Source organism: Diospyros lotus, chromosome 14 (genome assembly GCF_014633365.1).
Source record: "Diospyros lotus cultivar Yz01 chromosome 14, ASM1463336v1, whole genome shotgun sequence".
Taxonomy (NCBI): Eukaryota; Viridiplantae; Streptophyta; class Magnoliopsida; order Ericales; family Ebenaceae; genus Diospyros; species Diospyros lotus.
In genome coordinates, this window is record NC_068351.1 from 31349817 (window position 1) to 31376943 (window position 27127).

Consider the following 27127-nt stretch of genomic DNA (forward strand, 5'->3'; position numbering starts at 1 on the left):
TTGAAGTTAGAACGCAACACAAGAGCAAGGCAACTTGAACCTCCTGCTGTGCAGATCGGACCGGACGTCCACTTCCTGACCAATCTATATCTGCATCACGCCATCAACTATCTCTCACCGCTGAGCTCAACACCAAGGACGTCCACTTCCTCATGGAGCTCATCCAGGTAATTATATATACATATACATATACGTAAATTTGTATATGCACCATGCAACTAAAAAAAAAAATGTTCATTTGCAGCAGCCCAAATACATATTTTAGTCCATTTATTTGTACTTTTTTTTAAAATTTAGATACTCAAACTTTTTATTACTTTAATTAGACTAGTAAACTATGCAATTTTGGGTTAAATACATACTTTCATAAATTTGTTGAGAATAATAAGTTAAGCATAATTTAGGACCCTAATTGAAATAACAAAGATTTAGTAGTGCAATTGATACGAAATTATATAAATTAGGAGTATAATTAAAATAATAAAAAAATTAAATATTTAAATAAAAAAAACATATAACTATAAGAGATAATATATGTATTTTGCCTTTGGCAAATTGGAGTTGGATTTTTAATTTTTGTTGTTGAATATTGAATATTTAAAAAAAATAATTTAGTTTTTTTTTTTTTTTGGATTTAAGATTTTATGAAATGTATATTTAAAAAAAAATGATTTAGTTCCTGAAGGTGTTAAGAAGTCCCAACCAAAATTTGGATGGACTAGATCACCGACGGATCTTTCTTGGCTTTATGAGCCAATCAAAGATAAATCTAAAAGAACATGAGTAATAAACTCAAGCAAGCCTTAAGAAAGCTTACCATGAAGGAAAGCAACAAACATAAGTCATATGAGCTGTATGACAAAATCACTTTTGAAGAAGTTGATAATGCTAGTAATTATTCTCTAAGAGAATTACCAAAAAAAGCTTTATATGAAACCAATAAAATCAACCGTCACAAGACTAAGAGAATATGCTTAGCCAAGACAAAAGACTATACATCTAATGATCCTATAATTATTAATGCAATAACAAAAGAAGATGTATTAGATGAATTCAAGAAAGACTCGGGTTATTTCCATGTCGCCGCCATTCAAATCCTAGTCAAATGGTTAGGAAATGCAGGTATAGACATACCAATCCAAATGGCAGTTAGAGATGAAAGAATTCTAGATGAAGCTAAATCAATCCTTGAATTATGGTCTAGCAACCTTTACACAGGTACAATATATGCAGTACTATACTTAGATTGTTTGTTTTCAGCAGCAGATGAAAACATTAATCAAGTGTTAACCGTGTATATTAAACCAACTTTAGATCTTTTAGAAGGTTGTAAACAAGTCTCTACAAGTATCAAGGTTTATATGTCATGGATTGATTCACCACACGCGTATCATAAGCATGATGATGGATTCAATATAAATCGCTCGAAACAAGGTCAAGCAATAATAATCAAAAACTCTAGCATGAATGTAATAGACATTCCACAGCCAATCCCAGTAGAACAACTTACATGGGACGTAGATTTTTTTACATCCCAAAAGCAAAACCAACACTCAAAGTAGGCCAAACAAGCAAACTAGAATACAAACTACAAGCTAGAGATGGTCTACACATTAGGTTAGCTAAGCCAGACATAGATAAATCAAAGATAAATCTAAGGCTATATGAGCCAATCAAAGATAAATCTAAATGAACAACCGAGTAATAAACCAAGCAAGCTTAAGGAAAGCTTACAGTGAAGGAAAGCAACAAGCATAAGTCATATCAACTGTATGACAAAATCACTTTTTGAAGAAATTGATAATGCTAGTAATTACTCTTTAAGAGAATTACCAAAAAATCCTTTATATGAAACCAATAAAATCAATTGTGACAAGACTAAGAGAATATGCTTAGCCAAGACAAAAGACTATACCTCTAATGGTCCAATAGTTATTAATGCAATAACAAAAGAAAATGTATTAGATGAATTCAGGAAAGACTCAGGTTATTTCCACATCGCCGCCATTCAAATCCTAGTCAAATGGTTAGGAAATGCAGGTATAGATATACCAATCCAAATGGCAGTTAGAGATGAAAGAATTCTAGATGAAGCTAAATCAATCCTTGGATTATGGCCATTCAAATCCTAGTCAAATGGTTAGGAAATGCAGGTATAGACATACCAATCCAAACGGAAGCTCTAATTCTAGGATTGGGATGGTATAGTCCAACGAGCATGAATGAGTATATTCAGTGAGAAATTTGAAAGGTTATTGTTGAAATTTAAAAGTTAACTAAGCAAGACTTGGTTATATAAGTCTGGCTTAACTAACCTGATGTGTAGACCATTTCTAGCTTGTATTTTGTATTCTAGTTTTCTTGTTTGGCCTACTTTGAGTGTTGGTTTTGCTTTTGGGATGTGAAAATCTATGTCCTATGTAAGCTGTTCAACTAGGATTGGTTGTGGAATGTCTATTACATTCATGCCTGAGTTTTTGATTATTATTGCTTGACCTTGTTTCGAGTGATTTGTATTGAATCCATCATCACGCTTATGATATGCGTGTGGTAAATCAATCCATGACATATAAACCTTGATACTTGTAGAGACTTGTTTAAAGCCTTCTAAAAGATCTAAAGTTGGTTTAATATACACGGTTAACACTTGATTAATGTTTTCATCTGTTGCTAGAAACAAATAATCTAAGTACAGTACTGTGTATACTGTACTTGTGTAAAGGTTTCCAGACCATAATCCAAGGATTGATTTAGCTTCATTTAGAATTATTTCATCTCTAATTGCCATTTGGATTGGTATGTCTATACCTGCATTTCCTAACCATTTGACTAGGATTTGAATGGCCATAATCCAAGGATTGATTTAGCTTCATCTAGAATTATTTCATCTCTAATTACCGTTTGGATTGGCATGTCTATACCTGCATTTCCTAACCATTTGACTAGGATTTGAATGGCCATAATCCAAGGATTGATTTAGCTTCATCTAGAATTATTTCATCTCTAATTGCCATTTGGATTAGTATGTCTATACCTGCATTTCCTAACCATTTGAGTAGGATTTGAATGGCGGCGATGTGGAAATAAACCAAGTCTTTCCTGAATTCATCTAATACATCTTCTTTTGTTATTGCATTAATAACTATTGGACCACTAGATGTAGTCTTTTGTCTTGGCTAGGTATATTCTAGTATATTCTCTTAGTCTTGTGACGATTGATTTTATTGGTTTCATATAAAATCTTTTCTGGTAATTCTCTTAAAGAGTAATTACTAGGATTATCAACTTCTTCAAAAGTGATTTTGTCATACAATTGATATGACTTATGGGTGTTGCTTTCCTTCATGGTAAACTTTCCTAAGGCTTGCTTGAGTTTATTACTCATGTTTTTCATTTAGATTTATCTTTGATTGGCTCATAAAGCCAAGAAAGATCTGTTGGTGTCCATCCAAATTTTGGTTGGGACTTCTTTTAACACCTTCAAGAACTAAACCATTTTTTTAAATATTCATTTCATAACATCTTAAACCCAAAATAAAAAAACTAAATCATTTTTTTAAATATTCATTATTCAACAACAAAAATTAAAAACCCTACTACAATTTGCTAAAGGCAAAATACATATTTTATCTCATGTAGTTATACATGTCTATAAAGCATATTGCAGGTACTAACAATTTTATTGCAAATCTCTTGACAAGGAACTTAGCCTTCTCAAAAACACAGCAAAAGGGCACGATCACATGTGCACAAGTGGATATTATGCCACAACAATCCAATGTCAAAAGTTGGGAAAACCAACAAGACAGTCACAGTTTGTTTCTTGATGCAAGTTAATATTTCCAATGGCCTCAACATCCAGCAATAAGTCCTTTGATGGGGAGATTCAACTGCTTGAAATGAAAAGGCAAATGGCTATGCCAGAAATTCAAATTCTAGAAGCCAAGCGAAGTAAAGGTATAAATTCCAACTCTATACCAAGAGAGGCTAGTGAGCCCAAAATCAGGTCTAATGACATCAGAAATGCCCAAAGGCTTTAGGTGGTTATTTCCCACCAAACAATTATAAAGATGCAATAGCAGCATTAAACAAGCTAATTCCACTAGCTGGTAACAGCAAAGGAAAAGCAAAAATGGCCAAACCTCAAGGAGGTAAAAACTGGCTAAACCCCACTGGTTTAGTTAACAATAGTCCGAAGCCCATTGCTTAGGACAAAGCCAGTAGAGGCCCAAAACCCAAAGCTTTTGAGCCCAGGCCTTTCGCTATTATTGATGAGTTACAAGCCCAACACTCATTAAAAATAGAAAAAACCAACCCAGTGAGGTTACGCCCACAAAAACCTATTGATCAAGAAAAAGAGTCAAACCAAAGCCTTGACCCCAAAAAGATCAAACCATGGAAGCCTTCAGCCCAAAGGCCTATCACCAGAGAACAACTAGGTATCCTTACCAAAGTCTTCAACCACATTAGACAAGGTACTGGTCAACCTAACCCTGTTCGTGAAGTTGAATATGAATTTCACAGACTCAACAAGCTTATCAAAGCCTAGAACTTGGTTTCTAAGAGAGAATATTTTCTTGAACTCTCAGAAACAATCTACAATAAAGAGATCGATCTCACTTTGTTTGTTCTCGATGTTGAGATTAGATACAACATTTTTGTAGAAAAAATAGTACCCTCATTCTTCTCGAGGTACAATCATTGGTCACAGCTATTTAATTCCATCAATAGCAAACCTTGGACAAAAATGTTAGCCGAGTGTTTTTCTGAAAACTCTGCAAAAATATTTTTTGAAAACGATCAGATTTGGGATGGCATAACCCGTTATCGTTAGATTTTAATCTCCAAATCAATCAGCTCTAAAATCTTCTTAGAATTATTCAAGGGAGGTTTTATCAATTCCATCATCCTCGATGAACATTCTTCCAAAATGGCAAAAGATATCCCGCCATTAAAAGATTTCATTGAATTTCTTGTATCCACTTAGAGTTACTGTCAAATGGTAAATCAAGGACATTTTGGCATTGAAGTAATCTCTGCACCTCCGAGATTTCAAGTCAAAAATTGGAAGACAGTTAATAACTTCCTTGAATCCAAACCAACTATCTTTCCAAGTATTCATATACTGAGAGAGCAACAGGATGTTAGAGTAAAAACCCAATACTCTATCAAAATTGTTATAGCAAGGAGTAACAATGCCTTCGATCGAGCAAACAAATTGCAAATTCTTGAAGACGTCATCAACAATCTCACTCAACATTATGTTTGGAGAGACTACAAAAGGATCACATGTATGGAAGAAAGCATCCATAATAGATGCCACCTTGCCATCAAGCTTTTCGAAGATGACAACTATATGCAAAAGCAAATTCCCTATCTTCGAGTTGAAGACCTCGATGCTTATGAAAGCGACGTAGCATCTGAAGCAAGCAAAGCATCCAACTAGCCATCAGAAGATGATAATGGAAAAGAAGAGCATCCACCGAAAAAGAAGGAAGCATGTGAAGGTCCACAAAGGATAATAATGTAGTCTCCACTATGTAAGATGCCAGCGATCATCAAGTTTTACGGGGCCCTCTCACTTTGATGGCTCTTGTATGTTTGAGTCTTTTGAGTTAGCATAGACTAGTCCGGTCCCAAAGGCAGCCAAACATATGCTATAATGCTTTAGTTTGTTGGGTCACCTTTTGCTAAAGCAAAGATGCCATGCTTAGCATCTAAGCAAAGCAGAAGGCCTTCTCCTCTATACAAGGGGAAATGAGTTAGTTTGGTTTCGGGAGATATCAGAAGCATTAAGGAAACTACTCTTGGTGCACAAACAAGGTATGAGTGAGTAGTCCTTTAGGGGCTCCAACGGGAGTTGAGATGGGATTGTAAACTACAAGCTCTAGTATGTAAGTTTTTATTTCTTGAATAAATTTTGAATTTTCTCTGAATATATATTATCTTTAGATGCTTTAGAGATTATTATACTATAAGTGTGAACATCGTTGTTCGAATAACGCTTTGAGATTGTCTTGAATGAGAAAAATGACTTTGATAGAAATATTTTAAAGATGAAAATGATTTTTCAATATCCCTATGAATGCCTATATATATTCAAGTTGTGTTTCTTTTAAGCCAAAGTAAATTGAGTCGTTAGCCGACTATGCGATGGACTGTGACAGGCGTGTTTTGAAAAGGCAACTTTTGAAACAATTAAGAATATTGACAATGGGCTGACCTTCAAGAAAATTTATTTTCAATGGAAAAATAATTCAAATTTTTTTTATTAACAATCCTAGTTTTAACATCTTTCTTCACAAGGATGGTATAGTCCGATGAGCATGAAGGAGTATATTCATTGAGAAATTTGAAAGGTAATTGTTGAAATATATTACTTTTCATCATGAGTAATGTTTTCTTCCATCAAGTACAACATTCCCCTGGAGAACCCCAAATTTCATTTATATATAAATTGTTTTATAAATCTCTGTGTTATACTGGTTTGCATGAGCACAAACACACTACATAATGATATTTTACTCTTGTGTTGGTTTTGATGATGAAAAACAAAGGATTTATATCTTAAGCCAAGTATATAGTTTTTCAACAAAAATCAACTTCAATATCAAAAACTACTTTGTGAAAATGAAAACCAAATGAGTAACATGTATGGAGATTTGCAAAACAAGTGTTAAGATTTAAAAGAATTTGCTAAATCATTTTTACAAATTGATTTTGAATCATTGGATAAATAAAGAAAAACATTTTCAAAGGCAAAATTATAATGGTTCGTAAATGGGTCGTCTAGGTAATGTGGCCTTATATTATGTGTGTTGTAGTTGGCAATATATGAGCTAAATGTTGGAATTATTTTAGTGAGCTTGAAATGCTTAAAATGAATGGGATTTTTGTGTGTGAAAGGGTTAGAGGTTGAAATTCTAAGCAACTATGTGAAAGTGAATTGTTGAGAAATTATAAGTATGGGCATGTGTAATGACCCGCTCCCACTTACGGGCGCAACCGGTAAATAATCTACCGGATTACTCACCGACGAACCACAACTGAAGGGTTGAACTATATTTCAACAGGAACCGCCTTAGGTGGGAACTAGGCTTCGTCATTCCCTTCGCTCTACTTAAGAATCGGTCCCAACACAAACAAGAAAACACAGCGGACCGAGACCCGAACCCGAGTGAGCTTTACCTCTCTTCGACTCGCCTCGTAGCAAGCCAAAGGTGACCTAGGCACAAAGCTAGCATAACAAACACTTCGCTGAGTATTGAGAATTTATGAGAACATACCTCGCTGATCTTTATTCGGTCCGAAACTCGGCTTCTCCAACTAAGCCATATTCAACGAACAATTTCACAATCATTTATCACACTATGATGATTACAACAATTAAATACATTTAACGCTTAATAACACATACATTTACTCACAAGGGTATACATGAAAGTAAAGCAAGATCGCTACGGGGTAAACAACGTAGTTCAAAATTTTGAACTTACCCCGATCCCGGCGATTGGATCAACGTCGAAATTAAAATCATTCACAAACAAATAAATAAATCTAACCTTTAGATTATCGAGTCGTTCGCGGATTCGAGCCGTCCAAGCGTCCAGCCTCTAACTCGTGATACGCGGCACGCGTCCGTTGGCAAGGAGAGCGGAATAGGAGTGCTAGCTCCTTCTCCTTTGCGCGGCTTGTGTATGGACGGTAAAAGAACATCCACGTTTCAAATCGATACAAAAAGAAACGGGAAGAGTGAACGGCAATACATTTTTCAACTCTTGAAAAACGTCACCAAAAATCACTTCAATAATGGGCAACCTATAAAATGATATTTATAATGAAATATCCTAGGGTTTCTAAAACCCTAATGGATTGGGCTAGCCCATTAATTCTAATTTAATTTAGAATATTAAGTGGTCTTATTCTAGTCCAACTAGAAATATAATTAAATGGCCCAATCCTTTTATAGGTTAAATAAAATATTATGGTCCAAATATAATTCAAGCCCAAATATATTTTATTTAACATTTGGCCCAAATCTAATTTGGTCCAAATATAATATTTAATATTTGGCCCAAATCTAATTTAGTCCAAATATAATATTTATTTTAATATTTGGCCTAAATCTAATTTAGTCCAAATATAATATTTAATTTAACATTTGGCCCAAATCTAATTTAGTCCAAATATTAACTTAAGCCCAAATATATTTTATTTCCTATTTGCCACTCCAACAAATAGAAAATTATTAAATTAGAAACTCCTTCCTAATTTAATCAATTGCCATTTTTAGAAAACTCTTTCCATTATGACGACTCCTCGTCATATCGACGTCATTACGTCTATTTGTTCTTTTTCCGTGAGAACCTACGACGGCAAAACTTCTTGCCGAAGTGTCCCACTTAACCATACGTCCACTCTCCTAGTTTAAGCCAGGGACCGTGCCTATTGCGTATGACTCATTAGGCTTCCGAATATGTTGGTAATGTGTCGGTATAAACACATAAGACAAGATTGGCCTCTAGCAAGGCATCATGCCTACCCAATTATTCAGAAGGATTCATAATCCGCAAATAACCTTTCACGAGCATGGTTACCGTGTAATTCGATCCTCTCGTCAATGTATCTTATGTGATCTCAAGTATGACGATGTGTTGCTTGATAACGATCACATGAGTTTTCTTCGGTCTTCTGGATATCTTCACTTAATAGAAAGTAAATCAATAACTCTTTATTGATCTCTTTTACCATGGCCATGGATTTAAAGTGAATATCCACCAAAGGCGCCTTAGATACATCATCCTCTATCAAGAGATAGACGAGTCCCATCTTGGTTATGCACCCATCTCCATAAGCCTCACGATATGCCCAACGATCGCCCACGTGCAGCCTTTATCTAGGCCCATCGAAACGATGTCAAAGCATATCGGTCTTCTTAGGAGATGACCGTGACAACCTCAGGTCCAAGGATTAGTTACACCCATCTCGTATAAGAATTCCATCAACATATAACCAAAATGGATTCTCATGGCGAGTCATGTCCAGTGACACGTTCTCCAACATTGGTCACCTATGTACTTGTCTAGGCATCCCCATGCCTATGGGTGTGAGACCCCCATTGCTATCACATAACAAAAACATAGCACATACAAGTCTTACCGCAATTGTCAATGTCCATTCTTGACATTGCTACGACTTGAGACGTTTAATGATGTCTAGAAACTGTGATGCATCATCTCACATCTTTATAGATTATTCACAGTATACATCATATGGACTTCTATCTAGTTTCATTCTGTTATTACAATAATAATAAGAAACTAATAGAATGACTTCTTGTGAATTTGAATAACTCCTTATTCAAATAATAACATGATTACAATTGTCAGTGTACAACATGCCCAATCTGATTGGGTCTTACACTAACAATCTCCCACTTGCACTAGAGCCAATCATTGATGTATCTTATACCTGATGATCGAACATGACTTTCATGTTTCTCCTGGGATAAAGCTTTAGTCAAGGGATTTACGACGTTGTCATCCGTCGATACTTTCTCTACATATGTCATCTCAGCTGATAATCTCTATTATCATATGGTGATGCCGCAATACAAATTTGATCCGTTGATGAGATCGTGGTTCCTTCGCTTACGCGATAGCTCCATTGTTGTCCCAATAACTGTTATTGGATCAACAATGCTGGACACCACTTTAAGTTCATCAATGAACTTACGGATCCATACAACCTCCTTAGCTGCTTCGAAGGTTGTTATGTATTCGACTTCAGTTGTTGAATCTACCACTATCTCTTGTTGGAACTCTTCCAACTCATGGCCCAGCCATATAGGTAGAATATGAATTTTGACTGTACATGATTTAAAATCATCATGGTTGAAATTGGAAACTGGCATCCATGAACCCCTTCATGGTATGCTCTCATTCTCCATATGGAAAAAAACATCTCTTTAGTGCTTCACAAGTACTTAAGAATGTTTTTCACAACAATCCAGTGTTTCTCACCTGGATCAGCTTGATATCTACTACATATGCTCAAAGTATATGCGATATCTGGCCTCATACATAACATGGCATACATGATCGAGCCAATAGCCAAGGCATATGGTGCTTGACTCATCCTATCTCTCTCATCTTGTGTCTTCAAACACATAGCCTTGGAGAGATGTATTCCATGTGACATGGGAAGACTTCTCCTCCTAGAATCTTCCATGATAAACCTCTTTAGCACCCTGTCAATGTACGTGCTATGGGAGTGTGCTAGCAACCTCCTGGATCTATCTCTATAGATCCTTATTCCCAGAATATAGGTTGCTTCTCCCAAATCCTTCATGGAGAAAATATTTTGAAAGCCATATTTTAATTAATTGCATCATGGAAACACAATTCCCTATGAGCCATATATTGTCCACATATAGGATTAAAAGGACCACTACGCTCCCACTAACCTTCTTGTAAACACAAGGATCAACTTCCCTTTTGTGAAAAATCAAACTTTTTGATCTTTTCATCAAAACATTGATTCTAACTCCGGGATGCTTGCCTTAGTCCATAAATGAACCTTTGCAAGTTGCAAATCTTATTTGCATGTTTATGAATAACAAAACTGTCAGGCTGTGTCATATACACATCTTCGATCAGGTTTCTTTTAAGGAAAGCTGTTTTGTCATCCATCTGCCATAACCCAGAGTCAATGTCAGACATTGCCTCATCATAGGTAGTAGGCTCATCGTTCTCATCTAGAAGCACATCTTCATGTGCTGAGATGAGAAATCCATATCTCTCTTGCTCGCGACGAACCCTCATCGACCTATGAGGTTCTTGTGTAGAAGGTTGGGAAGTTGACACAACTTCTTGTGTCTGACCTTTCTCGGGTTCCTGGAGGGGAGTATTTTTTTGTGGTTCACCTCGAATCTTATTCGAGCTTAACATTCCTCCCACCAGCCACAACATCTAAGAATTCCTTCTCAAGGAATACCACATGCTTGGCAACAAAACACCTTTTGTTCACATGGGTGGTAAAAGTAATATCCATTTGGATATCTCACAAACAGATATCTTGTCGATTTGGGTTGTACCTTATTACTGTCAACACGTTTAACATAAATTTGACAACTCCAAATCTTAAGGAAAGACAAATTTGGCTTCTTTCCTTTCCATATCTTATATGGAATCCGAGTAACTGATTTACTTGGAACCCTGTTCAAAACAAAGATCGCGGTGAGGAGTGCGTATCCCCAAAATGAAATAGGGAGTTCAGCGCGACTCATCATGGACCAGACCATGTCCCACAAGGTCCTATTCCTCTTTTAGACACACCATTCATCACTGGTGTTCCAAGTGGAGTCCATTGTAAGAGAATCCCATTCTGCTTCAGATGATTTAGAAACTCACTGTTCAAGTATTCACCACCTCGATCTGATCGAAGTACTTTGATACTTTTCTCAGTTTATTTCTCTACTTCAAATCTGAATTCTTTGAACTTTTCAAAAGTCTCAGATTTGTGCCCCATAAGATACACATAACCAAAACATGATCTATCATTAGTAAAGGTTATGAAGTAGACATATCCACCTCTAGCTTGGGTGGACATGGGTTCACACACATCAATGTGCACAAACCCTAGCACTTATGTAGCCTCTCTTTACTTTAAAAAGAGACTTAGTCATCTTGCGAAGTAAACAAGATTCGCAAGCACCATATGATTCATAATCAAATGTGCCAAGATATCCAGCTTTATACAAGTTGGATATGCGGGTCTCATTTATATGGCTAAGGAGACAATGCCATAAATAAGTGCTATTTAAATCATCTGATTTAAGTCGCTTAATATTTATGTTATTGATAGGAGTATCAACATCAAGGACATACAAACTTTTACGTACTGTTGTTTTACCATAAAACAACTCATTTTTTATAAAACGAACAACTATTGTTCTTAAATAAAAATGAATATCTATCCTTGTCAAACAAGAATTAGAAATTATATTCCTAGTCAAACTAGGATTGTAGTAACAGTTATGTAAATCTAATACAAGCCCTGTGTATAATGTCAATAAATAGGTCCCTACAATTAATGAAACAACTTTTGATCCATTTACTACGTGTAGGTACACTTCTCCTATTATTAATCTCCTCGTACTCCTAAGCCTATACACGAAAGTGTAAATATGAGCACTAGATCCAGTATCTAATACTCATATGGACTGATCGGAAGTAGATAGATTAATTCTAATATCATAAATACCTGAAGTGCCTTGAGTAGAACTCTTCTTACTCTACACCTTCCGGTTTATCATAGTGGAAATAGATCGCATCCTATTTACCCTTTTAGGTTTTGGTCTTCTGGACTTTTCCAGATTACGCTATGGAAGAACTTTTCTTCCTTTTGGCTTTCTTACTCTTGGGCTTGCCTCTATGCGCCTTGGGCCCTTCAACTAAGAGAACACTTCCCTTGGCCTATAATCAATTTTAGGCTTGGTCTCCCTAAGTATGGATAACCACTCTCCAAGAGTCTTTTCCATAGCCGTTAAGGAGGGACTGTAGCACCAAATCTAGGGTAAGTTTCTGCATCCATACCCAAGTTTAGCTCTAGCAACTTATTGATAAAACGTATCATCTCCATGACATGCTTCTCAATAGATGATCCTTGAGCCTAGCCATGATCTCATAGGCATCATAACTCTTATGATACGACCTATGTTTTGGGATCATGACAGCTAAGACGATATATCAAGCGATGATCATATCATCCATGTGCATCGTCCAGGCCTAATGTGCTACTATTTCCTTAACTGGTGGCTTCGTATGAAGATAGCTCTCTATCGCATAAAGAATCTTATCATATGTGAGGACTATCCTCAAGATGATCTCGCAGTTATAGAAATTAGTCTCATTGAAGGTATTATTGCCCTCGAGTATCGATCTTATCGACATGTTTCCAGACATTCTGGATCAACAACTGAAGAGAGATATTATTATAATCATATTAAATTGCGAAATCATAAATTGCAAGAAGTAACATTTTATGATTGCTCCCACTATTTTCTACGAGTTTGCCACCCTCAAGACATAACTCAGGAAATCCCGTTGGAAGATTTCCTAGTAGGCTAGGATCCCATCTCCCTTCGCACAACCTTGAGTGACTCAACAAATTGTGCTAAGATCGATTAGGTAGGTACTTTCTACCAATTGCATCTCCATGCAACTCCTAGATTCATTGGGTTGACAACTCCTTGCCAAGCACATCTTATGTGACTCCCAATCTTTGCCTCTATACTCAGTAAGGCCTTGAGTGACTCAACAAACCCCACCTTTCTAGTTAAGTCGAACCCATCATTCAGGGACATCTCATGGCCCATGAAGCATAGGAATCATAGGTGACACATGACCTTGAGTGACTCAACAAATCAAGTGCTAGCTAGAAACCTAATGCATCATAATAATGGAAGGCAAGTTGGCTTAATATTAATGAGGGATTTATTATTTATGTATTTAGGTCTCATCACATGCAATTAATCAAATTAATAATGCATAATAAACGACTCAAACCGGTGTATGGTATGGATAACTACGGCTAGCCCCCTCGAGCCATAGAAGGGAAGCTAGCGGGTCAAACCTAGGTGAAGAATCACAACTTACTTCATGAGCACATTCTTCAAGCCTTCGTTGGTCTTCGAATCTTGTCTTCAATTTGGCTCCATCTCTAGCTCTTCATACAAACTACAACTATCACTACTCTATTCTATTCTACATACATTACATAGAATCAGAAACCCCGAGTTACATTCGGGGGGAGTGAGATGAGAAGAGAATGTACATCAGAGTATAAGAGAGGCAGGACACGCAGACCCTATTTTAAAAACCAAATTTACAAGCATTCATTCCCAACATAAAATAAATGGTCGACTCGATCCATACCATACACCCATGCAATCAATCTAATTGATTCATTTCGATTATGCTAATTAATTGTCGCATCTATTTCAATCTTAATGAAACGCTTTCAATAAATTGAAAATTTATATAATTTTGGAAAAACAAACTTGTTTTAATTGTGTTGGGCTTGGGCTCCATCCATTAGTCTAACTAATAAGGCTCAACAGGCCTTGGATCAACCAATGCATGTCAAACATACACTAGCAGCCCAATAATAAATAGCCCTATTAACAGCCCTGGCCCATTTTTAATCACGGCCCATAAGTGTCATATACTCATGGATCAAATAAAATAATAAAAATAGCCAAACAATTTGGCCGGGCCCCACCAAAGAGAACGAAACGCACTGGGCCACTGAAGGGTCGGGCCGGGTGCTTCACGGGGACCCCCGGGAAGGGTCAAACCGAAGCCCGAGGGAGCGGGAGGGGCCGGGAGGCGGCTGGGCAGCATGTCGAACATGCTGCCAGGCCGCAAGGCCCATGGGGCGCGCCTGGGCGAGCTAGGCGCGCCTGGGCCGCTTTTGGCGCACGCTGGGCGCAGCTGGGGCGTGCATGGGCTGCCCCTGGCGCGCGCGGCCGCGGCCCATGCAGGCGGTAGGGGTCGCGCGGGCCGCTGGGGCCGTGCGGGTCGCACCCGCGGGCCGCGCGCGACCACGCTTGAAGCCGCCTTGCGCGCGCGCGACCGTGCCCCAGCTCGCAGGGTCGCGCCCTGCGCGCGCCCAGGCCGCCCCAGGCCGTGCCCAGCGCGCGCGGGCCCCGCTCGGCCGCGTCTTTCGACGCCCCGGTGCATCCGTATGCACCCCGAACCCCGTTTCGCCCTTTTTCGTGTCATACACGATCTTTTGCCCTTCACCCAAAAACGTTTTGCAATCAAAAAAATACAAACGCAACAATCATTTAATTATTTCACAAATAACAACATAACTGAATCCGCATGTAAGGAATTGAAATATTTCGACGATGGCTCTGATACCACTGAAAGTAAAGCAAGATCGCTACGGGGTAAACATCGTAGTTCAAAATTTTGAATTTACCCCGATCCCGGCGATTGGATCAACGTCGAAATTAAAATCATTCACAAACAAATAAATAAATAAATCTAACCTTTAGATTATCGAGTCGTTCGCGGATTCGAGCCGTCCAAGCGTCCAGCCTCTAACTCGTGATACGCGGCACGCGTCCGTTGGCAAGGAGAGCGGAATATGAGTGCTAGCTCCTTCTCCTTTGCGCGGCTTGTGTATGGACGGTAAAAGAACATCCACGTTTCAAATCGATACAAAAAGAAACGGGAAGAGTGAACCGCAATACCTTTTTCAACTCTTGAAAAACGTCACCAAAAATCACTTCAATAATGGGCAACCTATAAAATGATATTTATAATGAAATATCCTAGGGTTTCTAAAACCCTAATGGATTGGACTAGCCCATTAATTCTAATTTAATTTAGAATATTAAGTGGGCTTATTCTAGTCCAACTAGAAATATAATTAAATGGCCCAATCCTTTTATAGGTTAAATAAAATATTATGGTCCAAATATAATTCAAGCCCAAATATATTTTATTTAACATTTGGCCCAAATCTAATTTGGTCCAAATATAATATTTAATATTTAGGCCAAATCTAATTTAGTCATGTTATGTATAAAATAAATAAAAGAAGAGTAAATGCTGAAAAAATCAGGTCAAGAGAGCGCCACGTGGCACCCCGAGGGAGTGCCACGTGGCAACCCCCCCCTGGGTGGCCAAAAGAGGCCACCCAGGGGGTGCCACCCCCGAGTGACCCCACTCGGGGGAAGGCAGCCCCGCGCGCAGCTGCTCGCGCGCGGCTGCCTGTGCAAGGCCGCGCGCGCAGCTGCTCAGGCGTGGCCGCGTGCGCAAGGCCTCGCGCACAGCTGGCCGCGCGCGCGGCTGGCAGCACATGGCTGCCCGCGTAAGGCCGTGACCGCGCGCACGGCTGCCAGCAAGCGGCCGCCCGTGCACACCCTTGTGCGCAACCCCCCGCACACACAATCACTTCGCACCCGGCCCCGTGCACCCACCCGTACGGCCCCTCGTGCTCTTTTTCCCATGCTCACAGATACCCCCAAGTGAGGGTCACCCAGGGATCCACACTCGCCTCCGTGGGCCTCCTATTCTTGCGCCACCGCCTCCAAGAAAGTTGGCCTAAGGCTATTTCCGCGAGACTCGGTCAAAGCCTCTCCGAGATTCTTGCCACAAAACTCGGAACACGCGACACATGGATGCCCCTCTTATTGCTATAAATAGGAGGTCACTTTTCCTCATTCGGTATGCAATCTCTGGCTCTCGCATTTACTCTCTTACTTTCGAATACTCAATTTCTACGGTGATCTAACTTAAGCATCGAAGGGTCCGCGCGGGGACTTTCGCCCGCGCTCTTAACCGATTCTTTCTCTAATAGGTCATCCATCGCTTGGAAACACCTCCGGAGACTCACCCATCGCTCGAAAACGCCTTATGAGACTCACCCATCACTGCCACATTACCCCGGGAGACTCACTCATCGCTCAGATACGCCATACGAGGGTCATCCATCGGTGGTTTCCCATTTTATAAATTTATTGTTGTAATCGCGTAACAACAAGTCCAAATATAATATTTATTTTAATATTTGGCTCAAATCCAATTTAGTCCAAATATAATATTTAATTTAACATTTGGCCCAAATCTAATTTAGTCCAAATATTAACTTAAGCCCAAATATATTTTATTTCTTATTTGCCACTCCAACAAATAGAAAATTATTAAATTAGAAACTCCTTCCTAATTTAATCAATTGCCATTTTTAGGAAACTCTTTCCATTATGACGACTCCTCGTCATATCGACGTCATTACGTCTATTTGTTCTTTTTCCGTGAGAACCTACGACGGCAAAACTTCTTGCCGAAGTGTCCCACTTAACCATACGTCCACTCTCCTAGTTTAAGCCAGGGACCGTGCCTATTGCATATGACTCATTAGGCTTCCGAATATGTTGGCAATGTGTCGGTACAAACACATAAGACAAGATTAGCCTCTAGCAAGGCATCATGCCTACCCAATTATTCAGAAGGATTCATAATCCGCAAATAACCTTTCACGAGCATGGTTACCGTGTAATTCGATCATCTCGTCAATGTATCTTATGTGATCTCAAGTATGGCGATGTGTTGCTTGATAACGATCACATGAGTTTTCTTCGGTCTTCTGGATATCTTTACTTAATAGAAAGTAAATCAATAACTCTTTATTGATCTCTTTTACCATGGCCATGGATTTAAAGTGAATATCCACCGAAGGCGCCTTAGATACATCATCCTCTATCAAGAGATAGACGAGTCCCATCTTGGTTATGCACCCATCTCCATAAGCCTCACGATATGCCCAACGATCGCCCACGTGCAGCCTTTATCTAGGCCCATCGAAACGATGTCAAAGCATATCGGTCTTCTTATGAGATGACTGTGACAATCTCAGGTCCAAGAATTAGTTACACCCATCTCGTATAAGAATTCCATCAACATATAACCAAAATAGATTCTCATGGCGAGTAATGTCCAGTGACACGTTCTCCAACATTGGTCACCTATGTACTTGTCTAGGCATCCCCATGCCTATGGGTGTGAGACCCCCATTGCTATCACATAACAAAAACATAGCACATACAAGTCTTACCGCAATTGTCAATGTCCATTCTTGACATTGCTACGACTTGGGACGTTTAATGATGTCTAGAAACTGTGATGCATCATCTCACATCTTTATAGATTATTCACAGTATACATCATATGGACTTCTATCTAGTTTCATTCTGTTATTACAATAATAATAAGAAATTAATAGAATGACTTCTTGTGAATTTGAATAACTCCTTATTCAAATAATAACATGATTACAATTGTCAGTGTACAACATGCCCAATCTGATTGGGTCTAGAGCACCTACACTAACAATACATACATAACACCACATGGCTACGTACAGAGATAATAAAATACACAACTCAGGCAACACGGCTAGTTGCCACAATAGCCTCCCGGCGCCATCCCTGCTTGCATCTGAACTTGCAACATCTACACATGAGCTAAAACCTCATGAGTCACAAAGACTCAGTAAGGATACAATGCATGTAAATATGAATATAACTATGTTTATGTATGCCAAATGCATGCAAATGAGGCTAGGCCCATTCGTCCTCACAACCTACCAAGGTTTGAGGCATCAACCTATCTGCCCCTACCACACTAATTCTCCATATGGCCATAGGTTCACTAGATCTCACATCACGCAAGTGTTAACCACTACATGTAAATGCAATATAAAAACATTATCAAACACATTTACCAACTTACAAGGCCACCTCCACATGGGGCCATCCCTTACCTGGCTCGAAGCCTTATCTTTGCCTCGGCGAGAATGCTAGCCCGAACTCCGAGCTCTTCTAGGATCACCGCCTTCCCAGTCGAACCTAGAGGCAAACACATAAAACCCCAAATCCATTAACATCTGGCATTCAACCAATGCCCTCAACTACGTCGTATACCGTAAAACTCACCCGACAACAACTTCAAATCAACCCCACCCGAGGGTTCAATCCAACCAATACGACACAATTCATTATCTCACATAATGAAAATATTTAGAAAATAATTAAATTAATTTACCTCAACTAATTTGGAGGAGAAAACCGATCAGACGCCCCCATCAGCGTTGGCTCCTGAGTTGCTACTTACGCCCAAAATCCCATTTTTGAGTTTCCGACATGCTCCTCAAGCCCCGGATTAATTTCTAGAATTTTTTAGAATTTTTCTGGAATTTCTTCCTATTTTTCCCATTTTCCAGATTTTCCATATTTTCTTTTTATTTTATTTTATTTTCTTTATTTCCTTCTTTCTTTTTCCCGCGCGCGATGGGCTCCTGTTCATCATCTTCCTCGCGCCCCCCCATGCGCGCACTAGCGTCGGCCACTCGCTTGGCCTCTGCCATTGCCGGCCCCACATCACACTGCCACCGGCCACCCCACCGTAGCAGCCTCTCGCATCACGCCGCCACCACCGCAGCCACCATTGCTCGCTTCGCTGCATCAGGCCGCCATGCTGTTGCTACCTTCGACCATCATCGGCCTTTGCTCGGCTAGCTTCGGCCACTTCCGCCTTCCGCCGTCATCAGATGCCGCCGCCCTCAGACGCCATTGTTGTAGCTTCATGACATAGCTGCTTCAGCAGCATCAGCCATGGCCACCTCAAAATATCAAAGGGGAGGAAGCTTCCTCCCCACTTTCGCGCATACACCATATATATATATATATCTATATATACTAATTTACATTTAAACCCATCATAATTTACACTTGAGAACCCTTAATTCCACTTAGGAATTTCATAATATCATTTGGGCCCTCCAAGATCTGAATTAATTACCCTCAAGCCATTTAGATTCTCGAATTTCTCAAAAATCAATAACCAACACTTACTCGGGAATATCGATTTTGTCCCTGTGCCTACACGGGACCTTTATTCCACCCGAAAACACCTAAGGGTTGTCTTATTCGCCAAACCAGACCACCCCTAGCGTCCCCTCAGCTTTCAGGAAGTCCCCTACAACTGTTCGGTACTGACACTCATTCGAGCTTATACAGAATTTATTCCAAAAATTATTTCCGATCGGACTGCTTCCAGCGTCATTATCCCTATCTCGAGATGCTCACCAATCTCTTTCCCTCTTCGTTAGACATCCAAGTCCCGAGGCACTTCCTGTCACCAATTCGGTAATTTTATTAATTAATTTCTCGAGATTGACCCCTGGCTTTCCTGGACCACCCGAGGTCCTAACAAAATAATCCAAATTTATTTATTTTTTTAAATACCATGTAATACCGGGTATTACAGTATGATTGTTGAAAATTCGAAAGCAATGAAGCTTTGGAAAGTCAAATGGAAAGGAGTGGAAATGTCAAGAGGAAGGGAGTTGAAAAGTGGGTATAAATGAAATTGTAAAAGGGTAATTTGGGAAATGGTAAAAGAGAAAAAAAAAAGAAAATGGAAAATAAAAAGAAAAAAAAGGAAGATGTATATATATATATATATATGAGAAAGAGGGAAAAACCCTCATTTCTCTCTTCTTCTCTTTGTCTTCTTCTTCTTGTTATCTCCATTTCTTTTCTTGGATTTGAGGCTTTTGGAAGTGAAGGTGGTGGCTCTAGCAAACTTTGGTCTTCATCTCAACAATCTACAGATTTGAAGACAAGTTCTCGCTTGCACTTGTTTTCATTTTGTTGTGCAGGTTCCCTTTCTTCATACTGTTGTGAATCTATATCCATTTTCTTGTGGGGGATGTAATTTAGGTTCTCGGGGGTTTTGGGGGGTCCTTGGATCATGAAATTTTTAAAGTATGTTCTTGGAAATTTTAGGGGTTTTGTGGAAGGTTGGGGTTTTACAACAATTTGGTTGATTATGTTTTGTATAATTTTTGGTGGAATCTTGGTAAATTGAGGTTATGGCTAAAATGAGGTCCTATTGTTCTCATCTTTCATGGAAATGATGTATTTGGGGTATGGATGGATTATGGTGAGTTTTGGTTGATGTTGGGAGCGTTTTATTTGTCCATTTTCATTTCTCGGTCTCAAGAGTCGACTCTGTATGTCAAGCTCTCATCTGGGTCAACTAATTTGATGTAGAAGTCGACTTTTTCTTTCCAGAAGTTGACTTTGCATGTAACGACCCGTTAAGTGGGTCATAGGTGATAATTATATTTTTATATAGTGTGTTGCATGCAGACCTTATTTAATGAATGCTGAAAATAATTTATGGGTTGTTAAAGAGGTTAAATAGTGAGGAAATATTCTATATAGGGTTTAAGAGGCAAGCTAGTGGGAAATAATATGTTTGGGGTCATTACATGTGAGTAGATTAATGTATATGTGTAATAATAAAGCATAAATTGTGTTATAAGTGGGCTTGGGCTAAGGATTTAAAGCCCAATGGAAGTGGTGGGTCTAAAATAATTTCATGGGCCTAATATGAAGTGGGATTTTAATTGGGCTTGGGCCATGTATAAATATGGGCTTATATGTTATGTGTGTGGGAAAAGTTAACGGTAAAATGGAAACTTGCAAAATAGGGTGAATATAGAAAAGGGAAAAGAAAAGGAAAATAGAAGCAAAAGACCATTTAAGGCATGAGTAAGTTGGGTGTGTGGGGGAAAAGTTGGAATTTGGGAGAAGGGGTGGTTGGAGAATGGACATGCTCATTCTCCTCCATGCCCCTCTTTTCTCTTCTCTTCCTTTCATTTATTGCTCTCTTTCGGCAGTCTTCCTTCACTTTCTTCTTCATCTTCTTCTTCCCTTCTTCTTCAATTAATTGTGGTGGAATCAAGCTCTCAAGGTGGGTAGATTTCAAGCTTTTGGAGTGCTTTTTCTTCTCTTTGGCTTTATCATCAAAATACAAGCTTCCTTCTCCTTTTCTCTTATGTTTTAGTGCAAGGTATACCCTCATATTTAAATAAAGCTTTTGCTATCATCTCTTCAATGGTGGTTTTTGAGAACTTGTAGTTAAATGTATTAGTTTCGTGTTTTTATCAAATCTCGTGGATTTCCTTCAAAGGTGTCATTGACTCTTGTTATGGTGGGGCTTATTTTCCCCATCTTTTATTCAAGAAATGGCAACTTGGGGATTAGGGTTTCGTTTGTGGTCATTTTGGGGTGTTCTAATTTGTGGGCCTTTGGTTTCGTGTGAATTTGGTCAACTATTCGAGCTGAAGATTTCGAAACCTAATTTCTATATTTCGAAACATGATCAAGCAAAAACTTTGATTTCGAAACATAATCTCTGTATTTTGAAACTTGCCCAAACATAAACTTATATTTTGAAATTTGCCCTCTATATTTTGAAACTTGATCAAACAGAAACTTATGTTTCGAAACCCTGCCCTCTAAATTTCAAAACCTATCCTCTATATTTTGAAACTTGCTCAAACAAAAACTCACTACGCACCTTGTACTCTTTTGAGTATAACTTTTGATGTAGAAGTCTAAATTGAGATCCATTTGAAGCATCATAATCTAAACTTCGAGAGCTTCAATTTAATATATAATATCATATACTTTGGTTATGATTTGTGTCAGTTAAGGCTTTCCTCAATCCAAATTAAGCATGATAGTTAAAGTAGGTTTCTATTAAATTCTTCCTTTGATATCACTCAATCCTCTAAAATGCTAAGACGTGATTGAAGATAATATATATGTGTATAAACATGGGGTTTTTGAGATAAAAATGTAATTGAGTTGCCTGAGTAAGCATGATAATCCCATTTGGGAAGTTGTTAATAAATATTTTTGTTTGGCATGTCCATGGAATCTCATGTGTGATGCATTACTACCATTATCTTTGCGTCTCTTATTATTATTTTTGTGGGGAGGCTAAGTTCCGCAAGTGTGTGACGGGATATCCCATTGAGCGCTTGATGTGGGTGAGGTGGCCATAAACCCAATAGGTGATGCTTTCGCCACTGTGGGTGGCTGATGAATTTTGATATATATATATATATATATATACATAGTCACATGGATGTGGAGGCCTAGAGGGCCAATGTGGCACATGTATTTCTATCATTATATAAATAATGCATGAACATGGATTGGTGACTTCTTGTGCTATGAGTCATGTATGGAAAAAGGTTATTATGCCATTATGCAAATTGTGTGTTACTCTATGAGCTAAATGTGTACATTGTTGTTAAGCAAATAAATACCAACTATTGAGGTATTATTGATAAAGAAGGCATGATCAAAAGCTTTGTCTCTAAATGTCGGGTAGTAGTCTTCCATTGATTCTTATATCATGCATGCCTTCATAGATCTACCTTATCTTTGTTCCCCTTGCTATATATATGCTTGCTGTGTAACAACCCGTTAATAGGTCTAGAATTTTATGAGAAATATGATTTTATTATGTGTGACGCATTTTAGGCATTGTCCAAATTAAATGGGTTAAACTATTTTATATGTTTATAAAAAGTCAAATTAATGGGAATATTATTTTTGGAATCAATGTATGGTGAATAGTTAAAGAATGATTGTGTGGATAATGGGTTTGGGCCAAGGGTTAAAAGGCCCAATAGAATTGAAAAGTTGAAATTCATTTATAAATTGGGTTGAGGCCATTGGGCTTAAAATGAATTAAATATGTGTGTTATTTTATTTGGGGCCTAAGATGGAACTGGACAATTTTATTTAATTAGGCCATTGATTTGGGCTTGGGCAATGTGTATAAAAGGTGGCATTATAATTAAATGAAAATGAGAAATGTGGCAAATGACAAAAAGGGGCATGTTGTGTTTGAAAAAGGTGAGGGTAAATGGGGAATTTCATAATTGGAGAGATTAAAGAAAAGAGAAAAGAAATGAAAAATGAAGCAAATTACCAATAAGGGCATGGATATTTGATTGTGTATGTGTGCATTATGAGGGGTAAAATTGGAATTTGGGAGAGGGGGTGGTTAGAGAATGGACATGCAGCCCATTCTCCCCCATGCCTTTATTTTCCTTCAAACTTCTTCTCTTTCTCTCCATCTCCTTGCTCATTCTCGATAGATCTTCTCATCATCATCTTCTTCTTCTTTGCTTCTTTTTCTTCCATTTATTTTCTTAGCTTAGAGTTCAAGTGAAGGTTGCAGTTGGGTGTTTTCTTCTTCGTCTTGGATTTTCCTCTTCAAGGCAAGTTCTTGCACCCTCTTTTATTTGGTTGTGCAAGCTTTTCTTAACTCTCTCTCTCTCTCTCTCTCTCTCTTCATTTGATGCAAGATTTCATCTTCTTCATTGTGTTGAAATCTTTTTCAATTAAATGGGTTTCTCTCTCCATTGGTTGTAAATATTGTATATTTATCTCATAAATTGGATAGTTTGGTTGAGAATCTTCTTAGGGTTTGTTCACCCTATTTTTACTTCAAGGAATGGCATTTGTGGGTTAGGAAGCTATTGGTGGTCATTTTGGGGTGTTTGTTGTTTGTGGGTCTTCAGTTCGTGAGAGTTTGGTCAACTATTCGAGCTGAAGATTTCGAAACCTAACTCCTATATTTCGAAACTTGATCGAGTAGAAACTTTTATTTCAAAACATAATCTCTGTATTTCAAAACTTATCCAAACAGAAACTTATATTTTGAAACATGCCCTCTATATATATTTCAAAACTTGATCAAACATAAACTTATATTTCGAAACTTGCCCTCTATATTTTGAAACTTGATCAAACAAAAACTTATATTTTGAAACTTGCCCTTTATATTTCAAAACTTGATCAAATAGAAACTTATATTTTGAAACCTGTCCTTTATGTTTTGAAATTTGATCAAACAGAAACTTATATTTTGAAACCTACCCTCTATATTTCGAAACTTGCTCAAACAGAAACTTACACTACCCACTATTCTTTATACCATAACTTCTTGTCTCGATATTAGAATTAATATTCATTTTTTTTTTTGTGACCCTAACTCAATAAGCTTTGATTTGGTATCGGATTTGAACCATTTGGAAAACTATTTATCTTGTGGAATTCCTTTGAAGTGTATGCTTGATTCGTAGCTTTCTCATTCCTTAAAATTCGTTCAATCTTAAATTATGGAAGCAAATATTTTCACCTTGACCCGGTTATTGATATTATCAAATAATTGTACTTAATTGATGTGGTGGAACCTATTTAAATGTTGAATTGTGTGAAATAGTCAGGAATCTTAGTGGGCAAAAAATTGAGGGTGTGTGAATGTTACTTGTCATAATGCTTATGGCTACGTTGCATTGCATTGTGTTATTATATTGTTTCGCATTATAATGTTGGGCCATGGGTTGCATTCATTAAGGGGTCATACTTTGTATGTGTTGGGAGTGTGAGCATTGGCATGACACGGTTGGCCTGTTGAGTGCTAACTTGTGTATGTGAGTGCTTTAGTACGTGATGATGACGGAAGTGGATATAATACTGATAGATGTGGTATGAGAGCCTTGGGCTCATGTTATTGATTTGGTAGCCTGTCCTTAGCTACTGGCAGGCTTGTATTCAGGGTCTTGGGTGTTAGTGTATGCATTTTATGTGGGCCCCAAGGACCATATGTGTGCATATATGCATTTATATTATGGCTGGGTAACGTGTTATGTAACCAAATGGCATGGATTGTGTGTCGTTTATGTATATATGATGCATGTGATTAAAGGGGCCTTAGGTGCCAATCTGTTAGGCATGTACATGGGTACCTTATGGGAGTAAAAATGTGTTTTGATAAAATGTAAGAAATTGTATTTCTTTGAGGATGTTGTTGTCAAGTGTAGAAGGCATGAATCCAGTTGATGTCTAGATGTCGGGTAGTGATTTTTCCTTAGCTCTGAGTTATTCATGCCTTCATATATCGATCTATTGATGCTTCCCTTTGCTATATACTTGCTGAGCCTTGTGGCTCACCCTTGCTTCTTTTGTTGTTCTAGGAAAAAGGGAAAATAGTTATTTAGGGTGAGTCCTAATTAGATGTGTACAGAGATGTCTCAGCTCAAGATCCATGGGTATAGTGTTAAGGGCATGAGTAAAGTACTTTATTTTGTATTTAAAGTCTTAGTGCCCTTTTATTTTGAAAAGGTATGGGTGGTAAGCCTGAGATGATGATGTAAAGGATATTGTAATATTTATTTTGGCTCCTATTGATAGTGAGCAAATATGGAAAAGAAAATAATTTTTTGGCAAATTTTGAGTGATTTTTTTATATTTGTATCCATTTTGAATGGACCTTCTCTCAGACTTCTTATGCTAACGGATAATCCAGGAACGAGCCCTGACATACTAAGCCTTGTGGCTCACTTGCTTGTTTTTGTCATTCCAGGTAAGTGCAAAACCATTGTAGAAGGGGACTCTAGTGGGGCTCGAAGTTGAATTTAGACGTGTATAGAGATCTCCCCCAACCTAAAGATTTTGGGACTTGTGTAGAAGGCCTGTGTAGAAGGTTTTTTTTTTTTTTTTTGGTATTGTATTAGCGCCTTTGTACATTTTTGAAAAGTGTATGTCTTTTAAAGCCTTAAGAATGAATGTTGCTCCTGTGGAAAATGAGCCAATTTATAACATGGAAATTTCTTTTTGAGATGTTTATTTCTGTATCCCATTTTGGAATGATCTTCTTTTGGATGTTCCTATGCTAGCAGTTATATCCGAAAGCATGCCCTGACATTCCAATTCCAAAAATTGACTTTCAAGAAGTTGACTCTCCAATTCCAAAAGTGAACTTTCAGTTTCAGTCTGCGCATGTTGTACTATTATGGGTATAACTTTCTGTACTTATATTCGATTCGAGATATGCTTTTGAGTTGTAAACTAGACTTGATAAGATTCATTTTGGTTCATATTTCAACCCATTTGGATAAGTTTTAAGTGGTCTCCTTTTGTTTCAAAAACATATCTAGACGTTTTTTGTCGATTCTTGTGCAACTGTTAGTGTGTTTTGCGTATAGGGGACTTGGGTGAAATAAATGCCTAAAGAAAAACATATTAGATGAAGATGTTGTCATAAAAACACCCTTGAATGAGATAATGGACAACAATATCATTGGAATGCATAGTTTGCATGTGATTTTGGAAATGAGAATGCATATTTCATACATTGGCATATGTGTGCAAGCTATATATATTGTGTGACAGTTGATCTGCATAATAAAGGGATGTCCCGACCAAGCTTGGCGGGCATTGCTTAATTGAGGGAGCTACAACTTGAATTGTCACCTAGTGTGGTCTAGGTTGGGGGGGGGGGGGGGGGGTGGATAACGGTCCACCATATGTATATTATATGATTGCCACTTAGCATGGTCGAGGTTGAGGGGGGTGGATAATGATCCACCATATCTATGATATAAATGCATGGAATACCATTATTCATTGCGCATTGAGATGTGGCATGATTGAACGTGTGGCTAGTGACGGTCTTGTCATGGTGGGAAAATGTTAGATGGATATTGTTCATAATGACACCAAAATTATTCCTCTTGGGGGTAAGGGTTTCATAAGGGTGTTCTTGACTGATTGTATTGTTGCCATAGGTTATACCTCCATTCATTGCTCATAATTGTCGTTATATATATACTTGTTGAGTCTTGTGTCTCATATTGTTTTTCTTATACCATTTTAGGCAAAGGCAAGGGTAAGGCC

General features: G+C 38.1%; 1 long non-coding RNA gene across 1 annotated transcript; it reads left to right on the plus strand.

The window, feature by feature from the left end:
* On the plus strand, window positions 1-26123 carry LOC127790098 (uncharacterized). Its single transcript, XR_008020729.1, has 3 exons — window positions 1-167; window positions 3702-5894; window positions 25815-26123. It is a non-coding gene; the product is annotated as an uncharacterized LOC127790098 (long non-coding RNA).
* Window positions 26124-27127: the final 1004 nt, after the last annotated feature.